This window comes from Lethenteron reissneri, chromosome 17, assembly GCF_015708825.2.
Source record: "Lethenteron reissneri isolate LAM-NWPU_2019-01 chromosome 17, ASM1570882v1, whole genome shotgun sequence".
Taxonomy (NCBI): domain Eukaryota; kingdom Metazoa; phylum Chordata; class Hyperoartia; order Petromyzontiformes; family Petromyzontidae; genus Lethenteron; species Lethenteron reissneri.
The window spans coordinates 11791899-11810054 of NC_083795.1; positions in this window are offsets into that span (position 1 = coordinate 11791899).

Sequence of the window (18156 nt, forward strand, 5' to 3'; positions counted from 1 at the left end):
TGGCAACGTGGTTAGTGCCGTGAGTGACAAACCCGCCAGCCGCAGCAAGGATCACCAACCCATGCTCACGCACCCACATTGCGAAGTATGGTCAAAGACCTCCCACGACGGACGTGATTCTTATTCTTGGTTCTTTCGGTAAAGTCACGTAGAAGGTAAATAATAAAATAATGCAAATATAAGCAATCATCATCACCTGATTACAGTCGAAACGTCGTGAGAGTTTTTATTGTTTGATATTTGTATTATTTTATTAATTCCCTTCTACGTGACTTTACCGAAAGAACCAAGAATATGAATCCCTGCAGTCACGAAAGCTTTAAATCAAACATTTTGACCTGATTCTGTTGTAATGTGCACACTGTTGTAATGCGTACCGTGCACGGATGCCTACTTCATTGAGGGCGATATTGGCACGTAAAATAAAGATGCATTTATTGACATGATGCGGGAAGGGCCTTCGCCCAGCGGTGGATTGACGAGAGAACATTTTTATTATTTAGTTTTAAACAAGTCTGCGTTAAAACAAAACACCCCGAACTTTCCAGGACAATGTTTGTGATTGCCATCAACCCCACCAATCCCAGAGGAACACAATCCCTCACGCCCCCATCACATGGGGCTTAGCAATCGAGACTTTGTCCTATCCTTGGTTTATCTGTGAGGAAGAGGTGGGGGAGTCCTTGACTAAAGTTCTGCTATGGAGACACGGACGCTGTGTTGTGGCGTTACCTGGCAGATGAGGTCAACTCTGGCCTCCAAACTCAAGCGTTTTCTGAGTTTCCACCACTTTCTCAGGATGCCGCGAGGGCAGATCTCGGAGGTCACGTGTCGACTCTACAGCAGCTACGGGGGGGTGGCAGGGGGGAGGGGGGGGTTTTGGCAGAGTTCGGTAATATTTTAACATAAACATATATATAACAATAGGAGTCTAGTACAGAGCACAAACTGCGATGCCAGAGGGGGGTGGAAGGGGAGGGGTACAGGAATTCTGCGGACTTAAAAAGTTCTCGATGCAACCACAAATACAAATGCAATCAAATAATTGGGGTGTGTTTGCCAAATTGAAAGAGGATAATAACATCGTTGTCCATGGGCTTATATTTAACGAGGACTGCTTTGATTTTATTTTGACATCTTATAGCATAACCTTCGATATGATATCATCAGCCACGATAAATCCACGGCTAGATAGCGGCCTCCCCGAGCCACAATATAATTCAAATTATAATGACGCGAATTTTTCGACTGTTGTAGAGCAATGTGGGCAATAAATAATTACATACACAAACAAAAGTATCTCCGTCTAAAATATTATCTTTCTCATTTATCGGCCTTTGGGCCTTTCGGAATATATAGTCTGACAGAAAACTCTTGGTCAGTTTCGACTTTCTAGGTTTCACCAGTACAGTCAGGCTTGTTAAACAACACTGGAGCAGCAATGCCACATTGTATTGGTCAGAGCACGATATTTAAGCTATGGTGGCCCATCAGTACAGAGCACTGAATGTATTATCTTACAATTGTTTTTATTAATATTCATTACCACGACATGAGTTTTTGGCTTGCGCCGCGGGTTGTCTGGCAGGAAGTCTAACGATTCGCTCCACGTGCTGGGAGCGAAAGCTCAGACATCACGCCTAGCAACACGCATCAACACAACCAGAAAACACACCGGAGTGCCGATATTGATTTCTGATAGTCAATCACAACAGGAGCACGTCATGCATTTCGTCAGAGCCTCATAAAACGAAACAACCACCAGGCACGAACTTCCAGAGAACAATCATCGAATTAATGTGTTGGGCAACCACTGTTGTTATTGTTGTGTTAAACACCAAAATGCACTGTGGGGCGAGGGAGGGGGGTAGTAAAAGTGAGAAGGTACGAGCTTGGGGGAGGGGGTGTTTTGACCAGCATACGCCTGTGGGCTGCACGTTTTATTCTTCTCCGAGATTTTCATATAAATGACACACTCAGTGAGTATCCCACCCAGCCGTAGTGCCGTAGTGCCGAGTGCAGTTCAATAGTCCAGGCGGCGAAGTGGCCAGCGCGCGACGTGGCCCCGAGATAATTTCCCACTTGGGAATCAAGTCTCCCAGTGAGATCACAGCGGGCGATTTGTTCAAGGCCAACGTGTAATCACATTGGTAGGTCTCTTGGCTTTCCAGACCCATTTCATCGTTCATCGAAATAGACAGCGTCTACCTTGGTATAAGTGTAGTAGCGGTCAGCACACCGGACTTTCAATGCAGAAGGTCACCGGTTCATTCTCCTGGCGCCGAGTAGATGAAACAATGGTGCAAGTTTCTTAACTCCACCCCCGTACCCTTTGTCCACCCAGCAGTATAAATGGGCACCATGGTTAGTCCGTCGGCAGGTCGTGTGTGGTGGAGTAAAGTGTGGGTTGTGTCCCACCATGTCTGGCCCAGCGTGGAAGAGTAGGCCAAACAACTCCATGAGAGGGTCTCTCTCTCTAAAACTCCCTCTAGTTGGGGCCCTTCTGCCAACAGGGGCGTGAGCCAAGAAAGTGCAGGGCTGCACCTTCTTTTGATTGACACATTTTTCCGAGTCAAAATTCGTCGTTGTTTTGGCTTGGATCGCGTGGGTGTAATTTCAGATAGAGTTCCTTACGGCCCCCACCACCTGTCACAGCCAAGCAAATCAAGTTGTCGTCTGGACGAACGTTGCCGATTGATTTAGTGGGGTTTTTGTTCATTATCACCACGTGGTCCCACTTAAAAAGCCAGTGATGAATCGTAATATATTTGTCGTGAAAGCCTGCATCACGAGACGGACATATTGGATCTCGGTGGAACCCGATGGAACCCCGTGCCCTGCGGTCGATTCTCAGTCCTGGCTGACACCAAGTGGCGAGTGGTATCGCAATCGGTCCTGGACCCTTTTCAACACTCGTGCCAAACAGCCAGACGACCCACAAGACTGCCATGCCATGGGGATGCCCTTCATACAGCAGTGGATTGACTGGGGATAAAAAAAGATGTTCATTCTGATTATTGTCAATTCTATACTACAAAGTGTACGCTAAGCGACGTTTGGCAAACATTTGACAACTACATTTTTTCGGATTCCCTCAATGCTCCCGGTATTTAAAAAAAATATAAAATCGTTTTGTAACGAGAAAGAAAACAACGTTAACTCAATGTTTACAAACATTCACACGTGTGTGTGCCTTATAATTAAATTGGGGAGATGGGTTATAAACATTTAATGGCTTCAGCGTGGGTGGCGGATGGGTAGCGGGTTGAAATGTTTCGAATTAACGAGGAGTCTGCCACCAGAGCTTTGAAAATCCCCACAAAATTATTACCAAGGCCACGTGAAAACCCCTTGCTCCAATAGAGGCCCGCGGCTTGGATTTCAGGCGGCTCGATGTGACTGATGTCTCAACCCGGAGACAAGAGCCCTTGTGTGCACAGACGTCCATGGCGCCCTGTCCCCTCTCACCCGCGTTGTGCGGCCATTGAGCGCTTTGTCGAGACATTAGAGATGACTGAGTGCGATTTTGTGGCTCTCGTAATAATTGAAACGCAACGTATTTTCTTTCATCTGCGTGGTGTTAAAGTTTTAATTGAGTTTTGTTTTCAATATAAATGCTAAATCGCGTTCATGAGGGCTAATATGTTTTCCCAATTTGTAATTCATTACAGATATGAATTATATGAAACCCTGCAGTCTCTTGGGTTTAGGTGACATTTTTGGGTAGATTGGTGACATAATTCGGTAAGAATCCATGGAGACCAGATATTAATTTTGCAATGGATAATGATAAATTTCAGTCATTTGCCAATCTACTGCTGGATGAAGACATCTTGGCACCGTGTTGGTCGTGGTGGTTGTTTGACCATACTTCACCACACTGGTCAGTGTGGGTTTGTGAAGGCAGGAGGGAGGGCACCGATGTTAGCCGTGGCCGGGAGAAAAAAGTAATCAAGCGGCCGGGTTCATAGTACAGTGCGCTAACCACTGCGCCACGGTTCCACCCCATCCTTTTGCGTTTAAGTTAGCGCGGCAAAAACGTCAGGCAGCTTCCAGCATGTCAACAAAAACAAAGCAGGAAATACAATTCGAAATGTAATGTTGGCAAGCAATGATTCCGCGGAGATTCTGGTTTGTCGTGTCACGGTGTCACGGCGTGAATCGTGACATTACCCGGGCTACCGTAGACGTATGTGCCAAAGGCCGCTGAGAGAAGGGGAGAAAGAGAGCATTGTGGTCTAATTGTCTGGGAGCGATTCGAGCAAAGGCCCGTGCTTATTGTCAATCAAGATGTGGCAACGTAGAGGACACGAGAAACCTAGTGAGTGGGGGGGGGGGGGGAGCCTCAATTTGCTCCCCACAGATTCATAATGAGGTTCATAGATTATGGCTTAAGGGACAAGGCATGGTATGTGATGAGAACTTATAACTGTAAACATTGGAGCCAAATGTCTAATGACCTGCCCGCCCCTTTTCCCCATGCTCAAATTTAACAGGAGCTGCACATTTGTGAAAGGACCCCTTTGAGAGATTGGATGCCAGCGGTTGGCACACACTAAGTAGACCCCCATTGTTGTCTGAAATATCCAACCAGGAGTTTCGCAAGGGCAGGGGATGATTTGTTTTTGTCACGTGGGGATAAGCCAAACAATACTCTTCGGTTGAGTGCCCAACCATTGGGAGTGGGCAGCCCTCTGCTACTAGCCGAATGGATTAAGATTCTGGGACGCTAAATAAATGTTGGCCTTAAACGCTAATCTCGTGTGGGCAAAAGATAATTAAGTCTGTACATGGGGAACAGGAATCTCGTAGATTCCACTCGTCCCAGAGTCCTGTCTTCTTAACGCTAACTTTCAAGTTAAAGTTTCCCCCCCCCCCCCCCCAATGTTCCCAGCAAACGATGAAAGTTCTCTTCGACGAGCTGATACGAGCGCTGTGTCCGAATTGTGGGTCAATTAACCGGGCGCTCCGAACATAACGCTGGATTTAATTATGAGCGCATCAAGCAGAGCAGTGTGTATATAAATAGTGAAGCATATTATGTAACGTAGGTTTCAAGTGTTCTGCTGAGGGGTGTGGGGGTTGGGGACGGGTTCGGTTGCACGCATGTCCTCTTTTTTTTTTGTACAGGGGTAGCATGCTTCGCCCACTCGCTGCCCATGTGATCGCTGCGTGGTAGCGCGACCTCGAACACTGATAATCCAAAGGGGTCACTCTGCCTCGCCCGGAGGGGGTCAGATTTCCAGGAGGGTCAAAAGGACCCGTGTCTTCTGAGTAAGAAATAATCGACATGGGTTGAGTTCTCGTTCGTCGTGTTTGTGATTGCACGCAGGATCGCAATTCAATCCCGTGATGTCTGACTATTCGGCTCTTCCGCGTTGGCTACTATACTTCGACGGCTGAAGCAAAACGTTCACACGTGGTAATTATACCACGGGTGGTTGAATCAAAGGAGACGCGATGGACAGAGAGATGATTGCCGTTATTTTAGACCAGCATGTAGTTTAACTATACTTCACCACGCTGGTCATCGTGGGTTAGTGGCCAAGTGGGGAGGGGGGGGGAGAAGATGCCTTCATCCAGCAGTGGATTGACGACGGGCTCTAAAGAGGAGCAGAGGGAGAGAGAGAGCTGGGTGCAAATCATTAAATTTAACTGACGTTAAATACCAACGTGTCAACGAAATAACAGAAACACAATGCAAAACGTACAACAGAATGCAAACTGATACATTCAGTAATACTGTAATGATTAGCCATCAATTCCCAAGTAATCAGCTGCAGTTACGTGCTGTCTACTGCTTGACGAAGTCCTACTTGAAACTAAAAACTAAACAAAAACATATTTTACCAGTTAAGGCCCACTGAGCTCCTTTTCAGAAGCAACCTGGTGACACACGATATCTCAACGAAGTGGCTTATCGTGTGGAAATCTAGAGCAGACAAATACCCTAAATGCATGTTGATTCTAAATGTGGAGGGGGAAAACCGGAGGACCACGGGGGAGAGACACGCAAACTCCGAATATGCAGACGTCTAGGCGGGATCGAACCCATTCCCTGTATTACAGGCGAGGTAGTTAACATCTTGCCACAGTGGCAAGGGAGGGCAGCGGGTCGTGGTGGGCGTAGCACCTGCACGTTCGTGGTGAGTTGCCTTGTCAGGTCGGCTATCTTCACCGGCCCACACTGACCAAACGTGGTGAAGTATGGTCATGGGCCTCCAATTCCCTCGGCAACGCTGGTTTCACCAGCCACGTCACTTGGCTGGGTAGGCAAGTTGAGGAGGCTATGAGCCACTGGGGTACGAACAGGACTCCTCGTAGATGTTGCCACTGCTCGGTAAAACACACGGACTCTGTCTGGCGAATCGAAAACCTTGTTGATCTGGACGTCGAGATGCGAGAAAGGAATTGTAGAAATGGATTCAGTGAGACGAAGGTGAAGAGAGGAGGGCTCCATTCGTCATGAAGTAAACATTGTTTGGTGGGTGGAGTAATAAGGAGGCCAAAGCACGTCACATAGGCCAGAAAAAACCTGGTTCGACTCCTGGTCAAGGCGGTTTAAACTTTAACAAAGTTCCGTATTACGGTGTTGTCAGAACAAAGGAAACGATACCCCCATGTAACCTTAACAGATTGTTGGGGCAAGTGCAGTTAGTGAGCACCTAATGAAGGCCGGTATGGCATACGACAAAGACAAATATCCCCCGTATAGCCTTAACCGACTGTTGGGGCAAGTGCTGTTAGCGAGCACCTATGAAGGCCAGAACGCCACGCGAAGGGGGTGGGTGGCCAGCACCACGCCCTAATGTCGATGTTACGCACCGCACCAGGTACTCATTTGAGGCTGAGTCGACCTAGGAGAGGACCAGGACCGGTTCAGATAATCGTCACTGGTATTTGCCATGAGCAGGAATCGAACTCGGGTCGCCAGGTTCGAAGCGCAGCGTAGCGCTAACCACTACAGCTACTGCACACACACACACACACAATGCGTAGATGGGTAACATTGAGTCGTATTATGTTTTTAGATGAGTTAAAATGTGGGAAGTCTTACCTCTAGTGACCCATTCTGCCAGCGTGAAATAGTATACCGAACTACCCGCTCGTGACAAAAAGACCAATCCTCCCCCCACAGGGGCGTGACTATACTTAGCGGGGGCATACCTATGTTGTTTTGGGGGCCTCTTGAAGCTTTCGTGGGTAAGACGATACAACGTGGGTAAACCGAGACGACCTACACACCTGGAATGGAACGGACCTTAACTCGTGGCGCAACCTTATCCGTCAACATCGTCAACCGTGGTCGATCCACCGCTGGATGAAGCCCTCCCCAAAGCCATCGCCATCTCTCGCGATCCCGCGATGTGATAATACAACTCGGCACCTGCACGTGAGCTGCTTGCGTTGTTCCATCTGTACGGTGTGAAAAAAGTCGACGAGCAATGTAGTAGTAGTCATAAGAGATGTTGGCAGCAGTGTGTGCGGGCTCAACTCTGGCAAGTATTTATCGTGAAGTTTTAAAACATTAGACCTTAACAAACAAAACTGATCTTGACGTATCATTATCATCGTGAGCCGTGATAATGTATACTCTTAGGTTTTTCGGTAAAGTCACGTAGGTAAAAAATAATAAATAATAGAAGTAATAATAGAAATAAAATAATAAATCACGACGTTTCGGAGGCAACACAAGTCTCCGTCATCAGGTGGGACCATCACAGCTAGATTTACTTGAGGCAGTATTTTTTATTTTTTACCTACGTGACTTTACCGAAAAACCTAAGAGTATGAAATCCTTGTAGTCACGAAAGCTTCAAATCTAGAACCGTGATAATGTATCTGCTCTAAAAAAGAACCACCCCCCAAAACGTCACCTATTATTTATTTCCGTGTTTTTTTTTTTCCTTTTAAGGTCACACAGTGTTGGCTTTGGTGTTGCCGTTGTGAATTGTGCTTGTGCACCACTGCCAACGCGGCAGCGTCGCCAAATCATTTCCCACTACCGGACGAAGGCTTCCCCGACGCTACGTCGGCAACGTGGCGGTTTCCCGACCGTTCCTTCCCCCACGCTGGCGAGTTCGGGTTGGCGATGGGGACGATCGGGACTATTTCGTATCTCGCTCCCCGGGAATTGAGCTCGGGGTCACCGGGTTCACAGGGAAGTGCGCTCCACTGCAGTTCCGTACAGCATGTGATTCTATATGCAGCGCACAGCAGTATTCCTTTCTCGAACTCAAAACTATTTCTCAGCCACTTACGACCATACAACTCCTCCCCTGTCTGTCGTACCCATGTGTAATATACCCTGCCGTATGTAACATACCCTCCATAGCTCATGCATCTTGACACAACCCTCGCATGCACTTCCCTGCTGAGAGTTTGTAGATGCTGTGAGACACGAGGGTGACGCGTGCATTAGCCTCAAATATAGAGCACAATTTGAATATAGCCAGGACAATTGTCATCATCATCTTTTTTTTTACCTACGTGACTTTACCGAAAAAACCTATGAATATGAATAAGAATATCATCATCATCGTCCGCAGGCCTTTGACAATTCATTGCTGAATTAACGCTTCCCCACATGATTGCAATTTTGGGGGTCGTGTAACCATACTTCGCCATACTGGTCAGTTTAGATATCACCCCACGACTGATTCGGATGCCACCCGCCACTGGTGTTAGCTGTGGTTGGGAATCAATTGCAGGTCACTGGGTTCGTAAAGCAGTCCATGAACCACAGCGTCGCCACCGCTGCCATACAAACGTAAATCATTGTCTGTGATGTACAGCCCCAGGGTCCATCCACTGATAAATGAAGGCCCCATCACACCATGGCAATCATGTACGTATGTTGAACTTATTTCGCACACTGCTTAGCCAACCGTGATAATCCTAAGGGTACTAAACTATACTTCACCACGCTGCCAAGTGTGGGTTAGTGATGTGTATATATTACATCCAAGTAATTAGTTTAATAACAACATTATTTAATCACTCATTTTAAAATCTGCCCGTGAAACCGAAAACCATTTTTTGAGAAAGCACCATCAGTGAACATTATACATTCTAATAACGAACTTGATCATGACAACCCGATCATTTCCAACTGAAATCTGAAGTAAACAATCCGCGCATTATTCCCGAGGCCGAGTCGCGTGCCAAATTCGGTTGCGTTATCGGGCCGCGCCGCGAGCTGTTTCGGCGGTATCGTCCGACGTTTCGCTCCCCGTGCCGGGAGCCTCCTCGGGAACTAAATGTGTCCACGTGTTCCAGAAGCGGCCACCAGAGCACGCGGCGTAAAACACCAGACACCGGTACAACCCGAAAAAAACCACACACACACACACACCGGGTCAATGCCAGCGAGTTACACAATTCGAGAAGCGCCATCTGAGAGGAGAGCCGGTCACCAAATCTCAGCACAACTCTCGGCATCTGCAAGAGGGACGGGATTTCTAGAAAGAAGAACTGCGGGAATTTTATCCGCGGGTGAAAATAGAACCCTGAGGCGCCGTGACTCACCCGGCTAAGCGTTTCACGCGGGGTCAAATAATTTCGAGAAACAAAATTGATTTGCGGTTGAATTACGTTTTCGTCATGTCATTATTTAAATTATTTTGCTGCTATAAATTTCCACATGATGAGCCAATTCGTTGAGCTATCAATTCTGGTCAGGTCGCTTCTGGAAAAGAAGCAAACAGCTCAGTGGTCATTGCCTGGTAAGATACAATAAAAATAGTCAAGTTTTATTCGTGTAAGTGATTTGATTACCTTTCCTATACATTGCACTCCTATGCTGTGTTTACATTGTTTGTTGTATGTTCTGAACTGCCCCGACTGGACATCCGTGAAAAATAGCTTCATAGCTCATCGGATTTATTCGGGACGAATAAATAAATATTCTGACTCTGTATAGTAGTGAGCACGATATGAGCCTGGCTGCTTGAGTTCAATTCCCACCTACTACTCAGACCAGCAGCCTCCTCCCTTCACCAACCCTCACTGACCAGTGTGGTGAAGTATAGCCAAAAACTCCGCATGGCTGACATGGGATCACGCGGCCTTCATCCAACGGCAGTTGAGCATGACTGGCAAAAAAATATATAATATTACATTCACGTAAAATTAACTGCACATGAAGAATAATTATTGATACGTTCACAACTTATATTTTCGTGAAAAACGGTCTGTGAAAAACTTTTTGAGGGGGGGCACCCCCCCGCCCCGCCGCATTTCACCCCTGGATGCACCTCCGCTAGGACAATGCATCGCGGCTCTATATTTACAGGGCGAAGCGCGCGTGCACACTCACGTGCCTTCGCACCGGGGGGACAGGGGTGACGGCCACGTGTGGCCCCTGGCGGCCGCCGCCGCCGTCGTGAACGCGAGGACGGAATGTGCATATCTGCCAGGGAGGCCACCGACCGCTCAAGCGACCGGCAGCTGCACAGAGACGCGGGGCGTCAGTGCACGGGAAGAGGGGGGGGAGAGCGGTCAAGCGAATGGCCACGGGTTGTAGGGTGCAGCTGTGGAATGTTTCCTGCGCTACTCTGTCGCGCTCATTACACACAAAGTGCTTCTCGCCACAAATGATGATCTCGTCAAGGAGCATAAACCATCACGCGAACTCCGGGTCGTCATCCTCGCTGCGGCAGCGACTTTTGGCTGCTGCCATCGAACAAAGACGGTCACTGCGTCGCGCGCTTTCAAATGCGCTTCTGCAGCCGTCTAGAAAGCCTCTTCCTTCCGATATTAGGAAGCCACTGGAGCTATGCACTTTTACAACTTGATTTAAAACGAATTTTTAAGCTGCCTTTTGCGTTACGATTGTTGTCCGGTTGGCTACGTACGGTGCAAAAGAAGTTCAACATACCTACTGCAGGCTGCCCTCTCCCTGATGCCCTCAGAGCCTTCTCTTCCTCTCCATTGCCTTAGCATCAGCCCCAGGCTGCGGAATTTGCTGACCCAGATGGCTCTTTGCATACGACACTCTCCTGGCCCTCTTGAATTCTCTCCCCGCCAGTTGCGCACAATAAACGTGAATTGTAAATGGCCGTGAGCGCACGTCTTGGGCAACAAGTGAAAGCTGCCGAGGTCCGCGGGAGGTGAATTACATATCAGCTCTGCCAGAATTATGTGGAAAGACTTTTTTTATTGTGTGTGTGCGTGTGTATAATCATTATTGCGCACGAGTATGAGCATATACAGCTGGCTTACTGCAAAAATGTGTGTGTCATGCCTGTGCGTGGTTGAATATTTATAGAGGTTATGAATATTTATAGAGGTTTTAACGTGCAGTTGTTTACCGACAAAGATACATTCCGAGGTGCACGCTTGCGATTGCAATGAGAGACGGAATGAGGAGTGCACGGATCAGGGAACGTACGAATACCAGAGGCATCGTGCGGACTGTTAAGAAACATAAAATGAGGCCTTGGCTGGAGACGTAAGGAGAAGAGACGATGGCCTCGGGACGAGAGAAGTGACGTTATTGGCTGCTGATGTAGATGCGGAGCGACGGCGACAATTTCACATCCACGTGGTCAAGCCAGGAGCCAGCAGAGTGCATCGCGGCGACGCCTCCTTCGTGTTTGTGGATCTCGCCATTGCGTCGTTATACGTGGGACGGTCTGTTCTGGATGCCCACAGTCGCACGCTGGAGAGTTTAAAATTTGCCATTTGTGCATCACGTGTCCGCATCTGCAATGGTTTGTGCAGTGGATAGCGTTTAGGGTGGACCATGAGCTTCGTGGAAGATCAAACCCAGGGGTCTTCTGCGTTGGGTCAGTAAGGAATGATGACAGCTATGGAAGGTCACCATCCAGCAGTGGATAGATTACGCTTAATGGTGGTGGTGGTGGTAATGATGATGATGATGATGACAATGCACTTGTCATGCAACCTGATCTATTTTTCCCCTGTTGAAAACACCGCGTAAGAAATGGCGAAACACGCAGTGTTTTTGTGCCACAAATCTTTTGTGCGTAACGTTTAAACGGCAGTGTCGTAGGTTCATGCCATGCTTTGCCAAAATCGTGCTTGCCCGCTGTTAAAATGTTATTACAGCAAATCCCTTTTGCGATGGAATTTTAACCTCAACCTTTTACCAGAAGGAGAAAGTAGTCCATTTACATGAAGGTGACTCCCGACTGTTAATGTGGCCGCTATTAATAGCAAATTCCTCTTGGTGAGGAGGGCTGGCCCAATCCCAACATCGGCTCACACGTAGTTATTAACCTTCGCTCTTTACCTCGTGCCATAATACATCGCCTTGCTCTGCATACTTTCAAATCGAGAACGAAAATATTTACAATCTAGATTGAAAACTCATTTCTCTAAAACTGATTGTTTTTGTGTTCATCTTCTTGGTTCTTTCGGTAAAGTCACGTAGAATGGAAATAATAAAATAATAAAAATAAAACTACAATTATTCTCACGACGTTTCGGCCACAACGCAAGCAGCCGTCCTCAGGTGGAGAGCAGGTCTGTCGAGTAGACAGAGTCTGAATATGGTGGTAATGATGTCTACTCGACAGACCTGCTCTCCACCTGAGGACGAAACGTCGTGAGAATTATTTTATTATATTATATTTTTATTATTTTATTATTTCCATTCTACGTGACTTTACCGAAAGAACCAAGAAGATGAATCCCTGCAGTCACGAAAGCTTTAAATGTTTTTGTGTTGTTTAGTTCATTGTCGTCATCCCCCCCGCCACCCCGCACCTCCGATTAGCACGATTGGCTACGTACGGTCCCAGAGAAGTTCAACATGAAGCGCTAAATACCATCCACAGGAGCTCCCGAGTGATCCCTTCAGCAGAGACCCTTGCGCCTACGAGCCCCTACGGGGCTGCAGCTTTGCAGTTCCACCGCGCATTGTGCTGCTCGGCGCGGCTTTTGGCCCGGTCATCGGGGTTCACGCTGTTTACATCCAAATTGAAACTTCATCAATGTCACGAAAACGGCTCAGAATAACGCCCAGGTGAAGAAGGCAAGCTGACAGCTGCACCCTCTGCTTGAGGCACGGCGTCCGTGCCGAGGGCACAGCATTGCTGACGCGGGAGGAGTGCAACAAGTACGTTTGATGTTTCAATTATTACAATATTAAATCGTGCTCAATCGCGCCGTGCCGGTTTGTGGGGTTTGTTCGGACATACTTCGCCATGCTGCTCAGTGGCGGGTTTGATGGAAGGGAGGATTCAGGGAGGGGTTGAGATATCGCTCGCCGCTAATGTTGGCCACGGCTGGCAATCGAACTCAGGTGGCTGGGTTAGGAGTGAACTAACCACTGCGTCGCGACTCCACCACAATAATAATGATGGGAACAAAAATGCAATGCATTCGTCCCTAACAGTGCCTTGAAAGTAAATCAAATAGGTGATGTTTCGGCTAAGGGACAATTATAAGAACGCTCTTTGCTCATGGAAACCAAAGTGGTTCTCAAGAATCAGGAGAGACCTGTATTGCTGGGATGTTTGTCCAATTACATCAGTGAGTTGTTTCTTGTGGGGGGGGGGGGACATTAAAAAAACCCACCATTAGCTGATGGAAGAGACAAATAGGAAGCGAATTATGTATTATTTGTAATGCTCCACATCAACGCATAGTGCCTTCGTGATGATTGTGTTGTTTGTATCTGTCGGTTTTTTTTTCGTTCTATTGTGAATGCACGAACTCTTTCTATCTGCGCTTGCAGCTGTTCAACATGAAATGTGTTTATTTTTTCAAAATCGTATTTACTTTTTCAGCAGCGGCCGAGCCGAGAGCACGCGGGTTCACGGTGCCCGGTATGGACGAGCGGATGGATCCAAAAGAGAATCGACTTGAGAAATCGAGGGGGAGGGGGGAAATAAATGATATCAATGTGAAGAAAGGAACTGCTATTTCTTTTTTAAATGCGCCGTAAGCGACACACGTGCAAAGGCGAGTGTCCCAAGAGGACATCCACGTGAATGAGCGATAGCCTCGACTCACAGGAGGCAGACGTGGAAAGTATTCCCCAGCCGATAATGGACAATTATAGAATGTGCAAGTCCGTACGAATGCTAACATAATAGATTCTCGCCCGTTGTAGCGTAGCATCATGCGATTTCATGCCATGTAAACGTTTGACACGTAGTTTTCTGTATACTGTGGTTCCATCTGTCTGTTTTAACACTTATTTTTAGTATATTGTTAGCTGTTCTTTCAACATTTTTTGTTTAGCGTTTGTATTGAATGTGCACGTACACGTTTTTTACATGTTTACTATATTAGCAGGTGGCCGAGCAGGAGCGAGTGGCTCGCAATTCTGGTAGGCGTTTGACTCAGCCCATTATTCCTCTGGGGGGGTCGATAAAAATGAAGTACCATTTTGTGGACAAACTCACCCAGCCACAGGAATGTGGAATTTCCACAAGCATGGAAAACACTTTGACTCGTGTTGCTCTGTGTGCCAAGGTCAAACGAGAAGTGGTCACAATGGGCTCTCACCTGGTATAGATTAAAAAAAAACATGCATTCACACAGAGACTTTGCATGCAATGCATACGACTGCTGTCGATTTCCCAGTGCGAACAATGCGGACACTCACAATTCTCGCAGTGCTGCAATACTGCACCCCGTGTGCACTGCCCAGCGCGTGCACTTCTCAGCAGCTATTGGCATCACATGATGCCAGAATGTATCGAGTGCAATTTTGCCGTGGCAAGTCGATACATCAGGGGGCTTGCGGTTCCTATGAGGACAGACCAGCACTGCTCCCAGCCTGTCTGTTCTAGTTTAGTTATCGTAGATTTCTGCAGCACATAAAAAAAAATGCCTGGGGGCGAGCACAGGCATTAGGCAGACAGGCAGACAGGCAGGCAGCCCGCGCAGACCGGGAAACAGACTTGGCAGGGTAAAAGTGACGATGCAACTGCACGGGACCACGCGGACAAGCGCTGACCCATCGACCTGCGGGTCTGCGATAACCTCGGCAACAGTCGCGTGCACGCGCACGCACACACAGCCGGTGGGCAGGTCACCCCTGAGGACAAAGTCCTCCACGGTACGCTCGGTCACGGAGCTCTCGAGTTGGCGCAGGCAGTGCAATTGCGCCGGCGGAAGGGACGGACATTGGACAGCGCGGTGGGGGGGGTGGGGTGGGAGGTGCCGGTTTCATTCCTTGCAACAAGGGGGGGCTCGCGACAGCCACGCTGAGTGCCACTTGTTGCCCCCTTCCTCCCTCCTTCCTCCCTCCACACCTCCGATTAGCTACGGTTGGTGCGAAAGGAAGTTCAGGGCACATGCGTCACGTGGACGAGGCCGTGTGGCAAATCCACGCTCGCGTTCGCAGTGCACGAGCAACCCCTCGACACCGCGGGCACGGTGCGCGGTGAACTGAAGTATGCGGCCGGCGCGCGAACGCCCCATAAAGGGCAATACCGTGTGCAGCGTTTAAAGTGGTCTGGGTAAAATGGCCCGACACGTGTGTTCTGTGATATTGCCTTAAACAGAAAAAGTATGCAACAGGCGTTAGTGCTTGGGTAACGGCGCTTCCCCACAGCGCGGCCCTCTCGTGGCCTCTCTGTGTGCTGTGAGGAAGGGCCGTGGCCCGAAACGTTGCCTATTATATATATTTCTCTCTTAAGGAAGTGTTATTCACCAATTCGTTGATTCTGTTTGTGTGTGCTTGTGCACCACTGCCAAAAGCAACATCACCAAATAATTCGTTGAGGTTGGGGAAAGGTGACGGCATGCACAGGAAATAACGGGGGTTTTTTGTTATAAGGTTGCACTGTTGCATTCAGTATATATGTATACGTCATGTACTACAGGTTGCATTTTAAAAGTCAAAGTGATTTTCTTCTCAAATGAGCATTGAGGCATCGGTGCTCATTTCCCGTGGCACCGCGCAGAGGCAATGGTGGGAATTCCACATTCCCAATTTTATCTTCCCCCAAAAGGATGATGGGTCAACCCCCCCCCCCCCCCAAAACCGGATTTGAACTAACATGTTAATGCGATCCACTCTCTCAATCTCTGAGCGACCCTGCACTAAAATGTATTTGATACATTATATACTATGTAATGTATGTTCATAAATCTAACGTGCATGATACACTACATCACGGCATGATATATGTTTTTCGTTTGTCGGTATGTCATACGGTCCACTTATTGTTATTACCACCGGTGTTGCACACCGGCACATGCCGTTGTGCTTTGAACTTCTTTCACACCCTACGTAGCCAACCGTGCTGACCACTCATGGTGCACGCACCAGGCCACCCGTTCACCAGACCTTTCGTAAACACCGCGAACTAATCGCGAGCCCCCTCGATTCGTCTGACGCGAGCGTACGCTGAGCTCACCGTGCAATTTGTCCACACAAGCCACCTGTTCTGCGCTCAGCACGCAGCGGCTAACGGATGGGGCAGTTCGCAATGCACTGTTGGCGTTTCATCACTCTCTCGCTCAGGCGTTGCGTGAATAACTGTGCTCTGAGCACGGGGTTTGTGTGGTATCATTTTTACACGCGGCCGAACAGACCGGGCGAGTGTTCCCCCTCCTCCATCCCCTCTCGTTCTCTCGACACGCGCAACTCCGAAACAGCTGCTGCCAAGATATCTGCTTCATTTCTAATATATGGCTTCTCTCTGAACAACCATTATCCCCTCTCTGGCCCCGACGCCCGATGCGCGCGTAACACTGGCTGTCTCTTGCGCCACCGATTGTGAAACATTACCTAGGTCCCCAGGGCGAAGGGCGCTATACCGAGATCTGGCAGGCCGAACGGAGTGCCCGACATTCTCTCACACTCACTTGTCCGTTCGGCATTCGTCACAAAGAGGAATCAAGTTCTATTTGGGCGATTATCTGGGGCAGACGAGTGGCCAAGGCCTCTTAGCCAAATCCCATTAATCAATCACCACAGCCCTCCCCTCTCCACTCCCGCGCAGTTTTCGTGTACATCAGTTTTCTGTTCACTGCCAGAAGCAGTAGCGGCGGCCATGATCTATCCACTGCTGGCTGAAGGCCTCTCCAAAGCTGCAGCCATCGCTCACGAGGCGGTGATGTAACCATGAACTGAGCGCCTGCACATGAGCTGGTTTCAACATTTCGATCTCCTCGGTGGACGTGCTCTGGGACGCGTTACATTCCTTAGCGTATTAGTCTTTATTACATAAAAGGCGATTCACAAAGCACTATTATTGTTTTCCAAAAAAGGAATTTTTCCCTTTTGGATATTTTCCAGTTTCTTAATTGCTGTGAATTTCCTCCCAGCATAGCATTGTGGTCAAGTCTGGTCTTGATGTGCCTTTGCCGAGCACATCTGAGCATGCGTTATTTTTTTTATTTATATGTCTAGTTTACATTTGTGGTAAAGAGAAAAAAATGTGATACTGTAGATTACCAGTCGTGACAGATGTTACCAAGTCACCACTTAAACCTGTCCCGAATGTTCGATTGGAATTTATTTTGTAATGCGTCTTCAATTCCAGTTAATGGTCTTTAATTCGGAAAATCCCAGAATTTAACAGCTCAACTCGAAGATGGTTTTGCTATGGTATTCCACCGTGTGCATTACAACTGTAAAGGAATTCACAATCCTGCATAAATGAGCGACGGGTGTGTGGGTGCAGTGTGTGGGTGTGTGGGGAGCGGTAGTGTAGCGGTTAGCGCGCTGCGCTACAGACCCAGCGACCCGGGTTTGATATCCACTTTCGGCCAACACCAGTGACGAATATCTGAACCGGTTCTGGGCCTCCCCTAGGTCGACTCAGCCTCAAATGAGTGCCTGGTGCAGTGTGTAAGCATCCTCACGAGGGAGACGAGGCGACCGTGCGTGGTTCTGGCCACCCACCCCCTCGTGTGCCGTACCGACACTTGCCCCAGCGGTCTGTGCGTGTGTGGCCAGGGTGAACGGGTGTGCGTTCCTACACGCTTACACACTTATACAAACGCATGTTTTTGCACTACTGTGTACAATTCCCCCCTCCCGAAAAATGCAATACAAAAAAAATCTAGCGCAAACATGTGGTCTCCGCGTGGTCGCACTTGGACACTTCGGATGTTTAAATCTAGGTGCCGTTTTCGTCTTCAACATGTGGGATGTTCATGTCCAATCGTCGTACAATTTATCTGTCTGCTCCTTTCGGCCGCGTCAAGTGGCAGTCATAGCAC